At 45.4% G+C, this 13,801-nt stretch overlaps 1 long non-coding RNA gene across 1 annotated transcript; it reads left to right on the forward strand.

The window, feature by feature from the left end:
- Nucleotides 1-9,815: 9,815 nt before the first annotated feature.
- On the forward strand, nt 9,816-13,334 carry LOC114607267 (uncharacterized). The gene is made up of 5 exons (XR_013390406.1): nt 9,816-10,118; nt 11,459-11,762; nt 11,867-11,943; nt 12,151-12,311; nt 12,418-13,334. It is a non-coding gene; the product is annotated as an uncharacterized LOC114607267 (long non-coding RNA).
- The last annotated feature ends 467 nt before the right edge of the window (nt 13,335-13,801 follow it).

The following is a 13,801-nucleotide window of genomic DNA, read 5'->3' on the forward strand; positions in this document are numbered from 1 at the left end:
TATTAATTTGTCATAAAACGCATAATTCAAAAAGATTTTCCCCAGGGTGGTTTGCAAATATCAAATACAACCCATACATTTATATTACAATCCAGTAGAGTGCAGAACTTATATCTACTCACTTGTGAACCACTGACTTAAATGGGGCTTGCTTCTAGGCAACCTAGCTACATAAGGTATAAAAGCTGCATTAGAAACAGTGTAAACCAAGTTTCAGAGGCAGTAAAACTACTAAGAGGCCATGGGAAATTAAAAAGTTTTCACCTGCCATCAAAAAGATAACAAAGATGGCGTCCAGAAGTCTACACCTCAATCTAATACCTTGTTCTGCGTAACTTTCAAGTGCTGTTAAAGAACTTATATACTGTGGCCTCCTATATTGCTGCTAGTAAAGGAATTCCAGTGATTGTTTGCTCACAAGTAGACCACTTACTCATGACTACGTGACAACTCTGGCTCCAAAGACGCATGCTGTGTTGTTGCTCTTTGGCCTGGGCCTAGACCATTTGGTGCAGGCCTTCTCGAGGACTGTGGGGTGGCTCCTCCACCTCTTCCTCTGACAGCTCCAAGGGTTCTTCAGCTGGTCTCCCACGAGAAGGTCCCTCAGCACTGGTCCCAAGAGACCCTGCCTGCTCCTCATGGTCCTTAACCTGTGGAATCATCCTCCAAGGACTCAGTGTCTGGCAGCAGATCAGGCATGCCATCCACACACTAGACCAGAGGGAAGGAAGCTGTGTGTCCCTCAAGTTGTTGTTTGGCCTACCAAGTCTCATCATCTCTGATCACTGGTCTTTCTGGTTGGGGTTAAGTGGACTTGGAGTTCCTCACCCCTGTACAGTGGTACCACGGGTTAAGTACTTAATTCGTTCTGGAGGTTCGTTCTTAACCTGAAATTGTTCTTAACCTGAAGCACCACTTTAACTAATGGGACCTCCTGCTGCCGCCACACCACCGCTGTGCGATTTCTGTTCTTATTCTGAAGCAAAGTACTTAACCTGAGGTACTATTTCTGGGTTAGTGGAGTCTGTAACCTGAAGCGTCTGTAACCCGAGGTACCACTGTACTAGATATTTGGAAGTTGCTTTGCATTTTGGTTTTTTTATCTATCTGTAATGAACTCTTCCTTTGCTCCAGTAGCTTTACACAAATTTGAGGACAGCCAAGGAAACCGATGCTCCAAATTCTTGCATTATGAGAACCTACATACAGTGGTACCTCGGGTTAAGTACTTAATTCGTTCCAGAGGTCTGTTCTTAACCTGAAACTGTTCTTAACCTGAAGCACCACTCTAGCTAACGGGGCCTCCTGCTGCTGCCGCTCCACCAGATCACGATTTCTATTCTCCTCCTGAAGCAATGTTCTTAACCCGAGGTAATATTTCTGGGTTAGCGGAGTCTGTAACCTGAAGCGTATGTAACCTGAAGCGTATGTAACCCAAGGTACCACTGTATGTAAGTTCTATTATTGAATTGTTTCGGCCCACATTACTTTTAACAGCATTTAACTATTCATTTTTTTAAAAAAAACAACAACCAGGGAAATCTCTGTTGCCTTTTCATGTTACTGTGGAGTCAGTCATACAACCACACTGTTCCCAATCCAAGCTGTTAGAGTGCTTTGAAGACGCATGTGAGGTGCATGAAAATGACTCATGTTTAACGCACATGCCTTGCCAGCAATATAGGCCTACACCAAAATATTTGTTCTGGTGCTATTAAACGACTCTTCACGCCCTTTTGCAATATAATGCAAAGCAATAGTGGCCATGGTTTTATGTATGTAATTTTCACAATGATAATTGTAGCCTCTTGTGGAATAATTGCAGCCTCTTGTGGTGTGACCTTTTTCTCCAGTGGCAAAGCACAGAAAGGTATGTGGTTAAAATAATTCAAATAAATGGCCTCCCTTGTCTGTCACAGATTACCCTATGAGGTAAAAAGGATTATCATGGTGCAACTGTTCGCCCTTTTGCATCATCCTCCATTGATTGTGACCTGTTTCAGCAAAGATCTGTGTTTCCCCCCAACTCTTGTACAAAGCATACTGCTCTTTTAAGCACTTAACCAACCAACAAATAGCTACACAATCTGATTATCTGGTACAGTGGTACCTCGATTCTCAGACTTAACCCATTTGAGAAGTCCATTCCAAAACCAAAGCATTCCAAAACCAAGGAGCGCTTTCCCATAGAAAGTAATGCAAAATTGATTAATCCGTTCCAGACTTTTAAAAACAACCCCTAAAACAGCAATTTAACATGAATTTTACTATCTAATGAGACCATTGATCCATAAAATGAAAGCAATGAACAATGTATTGCAGTCACACAATCAATCAATCAATCAGTAGATGAAATGGAGTGCACACAGTCACAAAAACAAAACAAAAAAGCCACAAAAACAAAAACACAAAATAAATAGCGTAAACAGATAGACTGCAGCGTAACCCTCAAAATGGAAGCATGGCACTCAAAACGGAGCATGTTTGGCTTCCGAAAAATATTCGCAAACCAGAACACTTACCTCTGGGTTTGCAGTGTTTGGGTTCCAAGTTGTTTGAGTACCAAGGCATTTGAGAACCAAGGTACCACTGTAAACATTTTATTAAAATGAGAATTATTTAATTTATTACTTGCCCTTCACCCTGAGGTCCTAGGATGGGTTACAACATTACAGCACAACATGACAACACAATTTTTTAAGCAGTTCAAAACAACTTGTAGTATCACGGCACCCATACTCTCCAACATTTCTCCAATGAAAATAGGGACATCCCATTCCATAATGATACTTTCACTATTTATACCCCCCCCCCCCCCCCACATCTTACCAGGTTGCCCCAGCCACTCTGGGCAGCTTCCAACATATATAAAAAACATAATAAAAGAGTAAACATTTTTTTAAAACTTCCCTATAGAGGATTGCCTTCAGATGACTCAGGGGGTCAGATAGCTCCGTACCCTTCAACATTTCTCCAATGAAAATAGGGACATCCTAAGGAAAAGTGATGGACTGCGAGAAGATCAAGCCTCTCCATTCTGAAGGAAATCAGCCCTGAGTGCTCACTGGAAGGACAGATCCTGAAGCTGAGGCTCCAATACTTTGGCCACCTCATGAGAAGAGAAGACTCCCTGGAAAAGACCCTGATGTTGGGAAAGATGGAGGGCACAAGGAGAAGGGGACGACAGAGGACGAGATGGTTGGACAGTGTTCTCGAAGCTACCAGCATGAGTTTGAGCAAACTGCGGGAGGCAGTGGAAGCCAGGAGTGCCTGGCGTGCTCTGGTCCATGGGGTCACGAAGAGTCGGACACGACTAAACGACTAAACAACAACAACAAGGAAAAGTGGGACATTCTGGGATAAAACCAGAAACCGGAATGGCTTCTCAAAAACAAGGACGCCCCTGGAAGTGGCAGAGCAAGCTGATTGGGCGCCTGGGGCGGCGCATGTGCCCTGTGCCCAGGGGTGGGAACAGCAGCCCGTGGGGCGGGGCGAGCTGGGGCAGAACTCTCCACAGGGCCTCCAAAGAGTCTGCCTGCAACCTCCCACTCAGCCGCCCTACAGCTGAGGGGGAGGCGGCGGTTGGACAGTTTGGGGCAGCACAGAGCCTGTGGGTGCCCAAGCCACCACGTCACTCCCAGGAGAGACGCATGGCTTGGGCGTGCTGCAGGCCCTGTGTGCTGGTCCCGAGGGTTAACCATGAGGCGAGGTCCGAGTCCAGTCCGAGGTCGAGGGTGCGGTATGGAGGCTGTCCGTCAAAGCTGAAGCTGGGTCCAATGCAGGGAGTCGGGTGAGGTTAGGAACTCTGGCAGAAGAGCAGGACAGGGTGCAGGCAGGAACAGGCTACCAACAATGTTGCTCCCGCAACTTTGGACTGGGGCTGGCTAGCTTTTTTCTGCCCCGAGGCATAGGGCGGCCCCGGTCCACAGGTGACTTGCCTCTCCTGGCCTGGAGGCAAGCACTCCTCCTGTGGGAACTTAGTTCCCTCTGCCTCTCTGCCCTGAGCCTCTGCAGCTCAGGAGAGGTTGGAGGGTTACCGGACCCAGAGGCAACCTCAGCTTCCCCTGATGGGGCTGAGAGTGGAGCAACTGCAGGCGATGGGTCCTCCATCACCTCAGGGGCCAGAGCAGACTCAGCTGATGCCTGCATCTGAGGATCCAGCACAGGTGAGGACCCTTCAGGCTCAAGCCCCAGCCCCGGCTCAGCTGGTTCTGGAGGCGGGGACTCCTGTGCAGGCTGGGATTTCTCAGGTTCAGCCTCCGAGTCCGAATCCCAGGCCATCACACCCCGGGGTGAGTGCAACCAGGCATTTTGTCACCCCCCTCAGTGGTGACACTCGGCGCCCCCACTGCACCCCCCCTTCCTCCAGCCCGGTCCCTGGAAAATAGGGACACTTGGAGGGTCTGCGGTACCCAAAGGAAAAGACTAAGGGATGTGGGCTTGTAGACTGCTACTATTTGTGTAGGAAGGATTCAAGTGCAAATCTTTAGGTTTGTGCTATTTTATTTTATTTTCAAAAAAAATTATTAGTTTTCCAAATTTATAACAAACAAATCCACAAACATAAAAAGAAAACATTAAAAAACAAACAAACAAGCAAACATTTATCCTAACTGTAATAATTCCACTTTTGTTAACATTGTTAGGTGACATCCTCGAGTCCCCCTGGCTGAGTTTCCATATAAATCATTGTAGCAGTTTCCAAAACTATTTTCACATACAATTTACTTGGCCGATTAACATCTTTCTTTCTTTTCGTTTTAACTTTTGACATAGTATTCTACAACATCACATATGTAAATCCTAGGCCAATCTGATACTCGCAAGTAGTTCTATTTCAGTTATCTTAACATATTTAGCTAAATAGTCTTTGAATTTCTTCCATTCCTCTTGGTACTCCTCCTCCTTCTGGTCGCAGACTCTTCCGGTCAGGTCGGCTAGCTCCCAAAAGTCCATCATCTTCATCTGCCATTCCTCCACTGTTGGTACTTCTTGTAATTGCCAATTTTTGGCCAACAAAATTCTAGCTTAGGTTTGCACTATTAATGTAGAATAAAGTGCTTGGATGCCCCAGTACAACAAATCCTGATGGGACTGTTTCCCCATGATCTCAACTTCTCTTAGATCAGAGAGAGATCATTCCCACAATTATTCCTGTTCTCGTATGAACAAGAAAGGGTTCTGGGTCACAATAAGAATTAAGAAGTCTGGGAAGGATTACAAAATGAAGCCCAAAGTTCGGCAAATGCAAGAAAAAGCAGTGGATATATCACATTCCGTGCACTGTTTCTGGGACTCCTGTGAGTTTTTCTGTTGCTTCTTAACAATATACATAAGACCAGCTCCGATACATCCGCCATTCACAAGCGCTAAAGGGAGAACACATTTCTATAAATGACCATATACACCTGCCATCTTGGTCTGAGGCTGAACGCTTGTTGCATGCGGATACATATATATCTCTTATTATTATTATTATTATTATTATTATCTTCTTCTTCTTCTTCTTCTTCTTCTTCTTCTTCTTCTTCTTCTTCTTCTTCTTCTTCTTCTTCATTTTATGCTGCAATCTCTGTTAATGCCCTTAGGTTAACGTGTGAGGAAAAAGCACTTCAGCAGTTTTGCTTCCCGTTTGGAGTTCTTTTCACACATCATAAGAAAGCATACAGAGATTGGAAAAGAGCTTATTTAGAAGAAAACAAGGAGTTGAGCAAGGAGCAGGGAAAGTCTGCTGACCCAGAGCTGGACCCTGTGATTATTTTCTTCTTGTGCCCCCTTCGATGGGAAGTCCAGAGAATGGCAACACAAGAACAGGCCTTTTCGGTGGTGGCCCCCCGCCCCCGCTTGTGGAATGCTCTGCCCACGAAGGCTCACCTAGCACCACCTTTATCTGTTTTTTAGGCTCCAGGCAAAAAGTTCCTTTTTACCTGGCCTTTTGGTTCTGAAGGTTTTTAAATACTATTAGTGGGGTGAGTTCTGTAAGCCTGGGTTTTATTTGTATGGGGTGTTTGTTTGTTTGTTTGTTTGTTTGTTTGTTTGTTTGTTTGCTGTAATTGGTTTTATTGTTAATACTGTGTGGCTGTTGTGTAAGTCACTTTGAGTCTTTTTAGTTGGCAAAGCGATTAATTTACTATTATTATTATTATTCACTAAATGGAAATACGGTGGTTCTTTGTATTTGCACATTCCTGTATTGGCCTCTGGAAGATGAAGGTGTCTGTGTTTCTGTGTAAAAGCATACTCTCCCACCTTTCTCAGATGAAAATAGGTACATCCTATTATTATTATTATTATTATTATTATTATTATTATACCCCACCCATCTGACGGGGTTGCCCCAGCCACTCTGGGCGGCTTTCAACATATATAAAAACATAATAAAACATTAATCATTTAAAAACTTCCCTATACAGGGCTGCCTTCAGCTGCCTTCTAAAGGCTGTATAGTTAACTGATCTCCTTGGCTTGGGGAGGGGGGTGTCACATAATTCAATACCTCCCAACATTTCTCTGATGAAAATAGGGACATCCTGAGATCAAATCAGAAACTAGGATGTGTCTGTAAATCCAGGACTGCCCCTGGAAAATAGGGACACTTGAAGGGTCTGTAAAATAAATCAACTTAGCCCATCCCCAACTTGATTCCTGTGTTCAGTGGTGGAGGGCATATCCACACACAGTCCAGAGTAGCCCTGACATCACAAAGAAAGATGATGACGATGATGATGATGATGATGATGATTACCTATACCCCGCCCATCTGGCCAGGCCTCTCCAGCCACTCTGGATGGCTTCAAACAGAATATTAAAAAATAACAACAATAAAACATCAAAAACTTCCCTAAACAGGGCTGCCTTCAGATGTCTTGTAAAAGTCAGTTGTTTATTTCCTTGACATCTGATGGGAGGGCGTTCCACAGGGCGAGCGCCACTACCGAGAAGGCCCTCTGCCTGGTTCCCTGTAACCTCGCTTCTTGCAAGGAGGGAACCGCCAGAAAACCCTCGGAGCTGGAACTCAGTGTCCGGGCTGAACGATGGGGGTGGAGACGCTCCTTCAGGTATACTGGGCCGAGGCCATTTAGGGCTTTAAAGGTCAGCAAAAACACTTTGAATTGTGCTTGGAAATGTACTGGGATAGAAATCGGTGCCCAAATTGTGCAGCCAGACTTGTCTAAGTGTTGTCCCTAGCAGGGAAAAAACATGCTTTGGGGCGTAGCTTTAGGCAGCAAACCATCTTCGGCAAGCACCACACAGTCAGCACCTTCCTTCCTTCCTTCCTTCTGCATCTTTTCCCAAAAACCTGTATCAGCAACACTTGTTTGCTAAAGCTAGATGAACTTCCTGGTTATTAGGACTCGCCATTATGTTCCAGACCACTAAATTATTGGCTGTTAATGCTGTGACTCAGAGAGTGGCTCTGCCAAATGACTCGGTGATCTTCTCTTCTAGCTAAGCCAGCCTAGCTTGTAATTTGAGGAGTCCAAAAGGGATAATAACAACGCTGCTTGCTGTGTGGCTTAACACCGACTGCACAAAACAATTCACCGCATTGGCTTCCGTTAAAAACACAGGGAATGGCGACTTATTGATACCTGGGCAGTGCCCATACACGGGAACTCCTCTTAACTGATACTTTTCTTCATCTATGTTTACTATGCGTTGGTGATGGTGATTGTTAAAAAGCAGTTTGAGCGTGTGCTCTGTCTTATCCAGAAGTAGGTCGCCTGAAGTGATTTTTGCTGAGTATAAAATTACAAGACTGGCTTCATAATAATACTCTTTGCTTGATTTAGCGAACCATTGGCATAGCAACTGCTTGGTTTGATTTTAAAATAAGGAACCCTGCCAGGCTGGACTTCATCTTAAGTCTACAAGGCACAACCTTTTTTTTTTTTTTTTTGTCCCCAATTCTTGGCTGCTGAGAGGTTTACTGTCTCTGAGCTTCTGTTACCTGTTATGACTTATCAAGTTGCCCAGAAAGAACTGAGAGTCCTTGAACTGAAAAAGGTTCCCCAACTCTGGCATAGAAATAAGTGCTGGAAGTATACAAATGTTTCTATTTTCCCTCATGAAATACTGACGGGTAAGTTAAACAACACTTTCTGCATTTCCCAGAAACAACTGAAGACATTTCTGGATGAATATAGGTCTCTGCCATGGGTGTTTCCCTTGTACAGTGGTACCTCAGGTTACATACGCTTCAGGTTACAGACTCCGCTAACCCAGAAATAGTGCTTCAGGCTAAGAACTTTGCTTCAGGATGAGAACAGAAATCGCGCAGCAGCAGCGGGAGGCCCCATTAGCTAAAGTGGTGCTTCAGGTTAAGAACAGTTTCAGGTTAAGAACGGACCTGCAGAACGAATTAAGTACGTAACCAGAGGTACCACTGTATTGTTTTTATCTGCTTTCTGTGCTGTTTTTAAAACTGATTTTTAAAGCTGTTTTTATTCCATTTTGCCTTGAGAAGTGCTATATATTTTTCTAGGAAAAGAGGTGCTGGGACTCAGCATGAACGCCTCCCTCATTCTCTTAGAACGGCAATGGCGCCCATCTGAGAGGGGCCGGTTCTGGCGAGTTCCAGCTTGGGCGGGGAGGAGGCCTGGCCTTTAGACAAAGACAAATCAATGAAATCAATTGATTGTCAAATCAATTGATTGTCAAAGACAATCAATGAATGAATAAGTTAAATGTAGGACTAAGGTTTTATTTATTTATGTAGAACAATTGCACTTGATGTACCACACTTCAAATAAAATAAATGCATTTATGTACCACACTAGGAAGGAAGGAAGGAAGGAAGGAAGGAAGGAAGGAAGGAAGGAAGGAAGGAAGGAAGGAAGGAAGGAAGGAATAATGCATATAGTAATAATGTATATACAACAGGTGCTTCTTTGCACCTGGTCCAGGAAACAAGCAACAATAGGCACAAGCGACGGTATTAAAAGTTTATTTACGTAGTTGAGATGCAAATCCTCTTATACAGTATCAGGAAGTTTAAAAAAAAAAGTTTTCTAATGTTTTTATATGCGCTGGAAGCCACCCAGTCTTATTCCAACATTGTTGTGTGTTGAGGTAAATAAATCACAATTCACACAGAAATTTTTGTTTAAGTTTTTTGGCATAATTTTGGCCGGGGGTGGGGTGGAAAATCAAACAGGAAAAAAGGGGAAATAAATTAATAAAGGGGCTGGGGAGGATTAGAAAGAAGGGGGACATAAAGAAATGTAACCAGACAATGAGAAGATCGCTCCACTGTCCTCCAAACGGTCCGAGTGCTCCAGGTGACCCGGTGCACGCAGCAAAAGAGAACGCTCAATGCTGTGTGCTCAGTACAGTGGCACCTCGGGTTACAGACGCTTCAGGTTACAGACTCCGCTATCCCAAAAATAGTACCTCTTTGCTTCAGGGTGAGAACAGAAATCGTGCTCCGGCAGCGCGCCGGCAGCGAGAGGCCCCATTAGCTAAAGTGGTACCTCAGGTTAAGAACTGTTTCAGGTTAAGAACGGACCTCCAGAAGGAATTAAGTTCTTGACCCGAGATACCACTATATATAAAACCCTTGGTCCATCCCACAAATGGGCAACATCAAAATTTCCAAGGTAACTCAAACAGCCCAATCACTGCTATGGCCATCTACATCAACAGAGGGGTGTCCTGTTAGCCCCCACCTCAACATGTGCACTCCATGAAGGAGAACACGCTTGCGAATGTCCTTTGGAAGCCGAACGTCCGACACTGAGTGCAGGAAGCTCCTGCAGCCAATCGGAAGCCGCCCCTTGCCCCCCCCTTCTAGAACCCACCACTCTCAACGAACTCTCAACTGCCTCCCCTGCAACATTCAAACTCGCTTTCAAAGCCTGAAAGGACCCTGCTGTACTGCTGTACTCTTTCTACAACAGTCTCCGCTGTGACTGAGTTTCCCAAAGGTGAGAGCCTGGAAGCTACAATCCCCAGGATCATTTGGGGGACATCATGTGCTTAAAATGCTCATTAGATGCACTTTCTATATATATCTATATATTTATCTGGAACTCCTCCAACCAATCAGACTAACTGAGCTTGCTTCTTCCTTAGGAAAGAGGCAGGCCAGAACAAAGGGGGAAAGGCTCCCACCTCAGGTAAGTGGAAATACCAATTGAATGCCCTATATTATAGGAATGTCCCCCACCCTCATGTGCCAGACTGCTGCTAGCATGGCTAGGAGCCAGGCGTTTGCTGATTCCTTCATTTTCCTTGCAGGGAGGGAGCCTTTCCCCAATGTGTACTTTGTTCTGGCAAAATCCCTGGAGAGACCATCAGTTACTTTGGCAGAGGGAACGAAGGGATCCTTTTGAAACATGTTTTGGGAGTCCTAGAAACACTCTCCCCACCTGTGGCTTCCAGGAAGTGCTTTTCAGAAGCATTGCTCCCTCCAACTGGGTTGCCTTGCATAACCCTCTGCACCATGCAATTGTCTCACCCTCTTTGAATGCCACCTCATCCGAGATGCTCTTGTGGGGCATCTGATTGTCCTTGGCTTCCACTACAGGATTGCCAGGTGAAATATACTCGGAGTCGAGAGTAGATTTCATGCTCTTTTTTTGTTGTTTAGTCGTTTAGTTGTGTCCGACTCTTCGTGACCCCATGGACCAGAGCATGCCAGGCACTCCTGTCTTCCACTGCCTCCCACAGTTTGGTCAAACTCATATTGGTCGCTTCGAGAACATTGTCCAGCCATCTCGTCCTCTGTCGTCCCCTTCTCCTTGTGCCCTCCATCTTTCCCAACATCAGGGTCTTTTCCAGGGAGTCTTCTCTTCTCATGAGGTGGCCAAAGTATTGGAGCCTCATCTTCAGGATCTGTCCTTCCAGTGAGCACTCAGGGCTGATTTCCTTCAGAATGGCTAGGTTTGATCTTCTTGCAGTCCATGGGACTCTCAAGAGTCTCGTCCAGCACCATAATTCAGAAGCATCAATTCTTCGGCAATCAGCCTTCTTTATGGTCCAGCTCTCACTTCCATACATCACTACTGAGAAAACCATAGCTTTAACTATACAGACCTTTGTTGGCAAGGTGCTGTCTCTGCTTTTTAAGATGCTGTCTAGGTTTGTCATTGCTTTTCTCCCAAGAAGCAGGAATGGAAGTTCCCCCAGAATGTCTGCTTTATATACATTATTTACACAATGGGCCCCACATGATTGGCTAATTCCGGGATTCTCCTGTAGGCCAATCAGGTTGCGGATTCACTTCCACCTGGAGCTGGATTGGGTGGCTCCTGCGGACCAATCAGACTGCTGCATTCTGAATCCTATTGTTCTAGGACCAATCAGACTGCTGCATTTTGGATCCTATTCAACTCAGTACATAACACCAGGATTCTCCATGACAGTCAACGTGGAGAGAGAAGCCTTTCAATATTTGGTGTGGCTAAGACAGCTGAATGTGCACCCATTCTCATATGATGTCCTTCTTCCTCCACAGGGTCACACCTCCAGGGATGAGGCTCCAGCTCCAGCCCCTGGGAAGAAGAACCGGACAACATCCTGGCGGTTCCTGGCTGATGTCCCTCGCAACGCTTCCCCACTGCCCCTTCTCCGAATGGGCATGGCTCCTTCCCGGCCCGGTTTGGCGCAGAAGCAGCAGCCAAAGTTTCCTCCCATTAAAACAGCTTATCGGGTTATTTCTGAGAGGGAGGAGACTTTGGCTGCTGTTTCTGTGCTAGGCCGGTTGGGACCGAGCTGAGACGCCCATACAGAGGAGAAGTGGGGAGCACTTATAAGATCAGGTAGGAGGAAATGCCCCTTCCCAGGTCCCCCACCCTCCTGCCCCAGACTGGGGCTAGCGTGGCTGGGAGCCAGCTGTCTGCTGATGTCTCCGTTTCCTTTGCAGCGAGGGAAAAGTTCAGCCGGAGAACTGCCGCATTCCAGGAGGGACTGGAGCCCAGACTACGGCCTCTCGCCTCTGAGGTAATGGGACAGGGGGGAGGAGGGGGGCCTTAGGAAACACACCAGAAGGGCCTGCAGGATCAGGCCAAGGGCTCACCTGGTCCAGCCTCCTCTTCTCCCAGGGCCCACCCAGATGCCCCTGTGAAAGCAGCAAACAGGATTTGAGCCCAAGAAGCAGTGCATAGTGTTGAGTTCTCCTGCTCTTCAAAGATCCCTTCTTTTTTGCAGGATCTCCTGTCTGTACCGCTGTGGTTGCTGTCCAAGCCTCCCCCAAAAAGACCAGATAAGAGGAAGGGAACCTTTGCATGGGGCAGGGAGAACACCCTACAAGTTGAGCGTACGCGTTCATGCTCTGGGTGCATTTCTTTAAAAAGGCATACACTGATAAGGTGGGTTTGGGGTCTGGGGGCCTTCCTACAGGGGTTGCTTGACTACAACTCCCATTGTCCTTGACCACTGTCCTTTCCCCCCTTCTTTTTTTTATAAAAAACACAGCTTGAGGATTCCCCAGTGATGCCGGCTGGCGGAAGGAAGAGGCATTGGGTGACGGTGCAAAGAAAAAATTCCAGAGCGTTTGGATCTCAGCTGAAGGACTGTATTCCGGTTTCTGATTTTTCAGCTGCTAAAGCATTTGAAAGCTGTGATGTGATAAATAGAGGCTTTACAAATGTGTAGGGCGAACTTTCCCCTGTTCATCCTTTGGTCATACCGGATTGTTATGTACTGAAGTTCTCACCCTGGGCCAGCAGGGGGATACTGTAGATAGTGTTCACTCAGGTCCACATATGCAAATAGGGGGTTGAAAGTGATGTTCAGTGATTGGATAGTTACAGAAAATGGTTACAGTTGCGTTGTAGTGGAGCTCTATATAAGCAGGCTGGCTGAACCCTTCAGTTCAGTTCTGTTCTGGCCTGTGAATAAACAAGAGCTGTTTGAAGAATCGCTGTGTCATCTGATATGTTCACCCACAACTTAACACGGATAATTTTGTTGTTAAATCAAGATAAGATGAATTTTTCTACTCTGAGAAATATTCAGGGGCTGCATGCACCGCTGAAGCTGCAAATGGAATTCCAAGCAGTGAAGCAGGTCCAGCGTCCTCCTTTACTTCCTAGTTCTAACTTGTCCCTGGATATCTGGAAAGGCAACTGTGACTGCCTTGGTTTTGAGGATATTCTGAACGACCCGGCACAGAGTGAAGGAATGGGAGAACCTCATCTTTTGGTTGAACACAAACTTGGTTTATTATAATGCGCACATACTCCATCCTTCTGTTCATGAAAATGTTTCTTACCTGTGTCCCTGTGGGTTCAAGTAAATCATATAAACAGTAGTTGTACAGCACTTGTTTTGATACACACAATCTCTCACCTACCTTGATGAAAACAAGGCACATTAAATGCTTAAATATATTACTTTTGTTCTGTGTTTACTGTCAGTACAAATGTCTTGTAACTGGGTATTTTAAAAAAATCGGGAAATATCTCTAATCAGGGCAATTAATGTTTCACGTCTGCAACTGTGGAACTGTAGACATTAAAAAGTCTATAGAAAGGGGACATTTTAGATTGAATGTTCTTGTTCTTTGCCATATATAACCCAGGTATTTGCTGTTTAATCTTTCTTTCCTTGTCCTTAATTACTTGACATGCCATCTTTTAAAAACAATGAGTAAAATTTTCTATAAATGCAACAAACAAAACAAACAAACAAAAAACCCGAGCTCCCCACTGGGGCAACCTAAGCTCTGAAGAGTTCAGGCTGTCTCAATTTGGGAAATGAGCCGTGGCAGTAGAAGGAGAGATCAGCTCATCGGCACACAGCCTCTAAGACTGTCCCCAGAGTGAGAAAACTTCCCAAATTAAATCCAAATAAGGAG

This window comes from Podarcis muralis, chromosome 1 (genome assembly GCF_964188315.1).
Source record: "Podarcis muralis chromosome 1, rPodMur119.hap1.1, whole genome shotgun sequence".
In the NCBI taxonomy this organism is placed as follows: Eukaryota; Metazoa; Chordata; class Lepidosauria; order Squamata; family Lacertidae; genus Podarcis; species Podarcis muralis.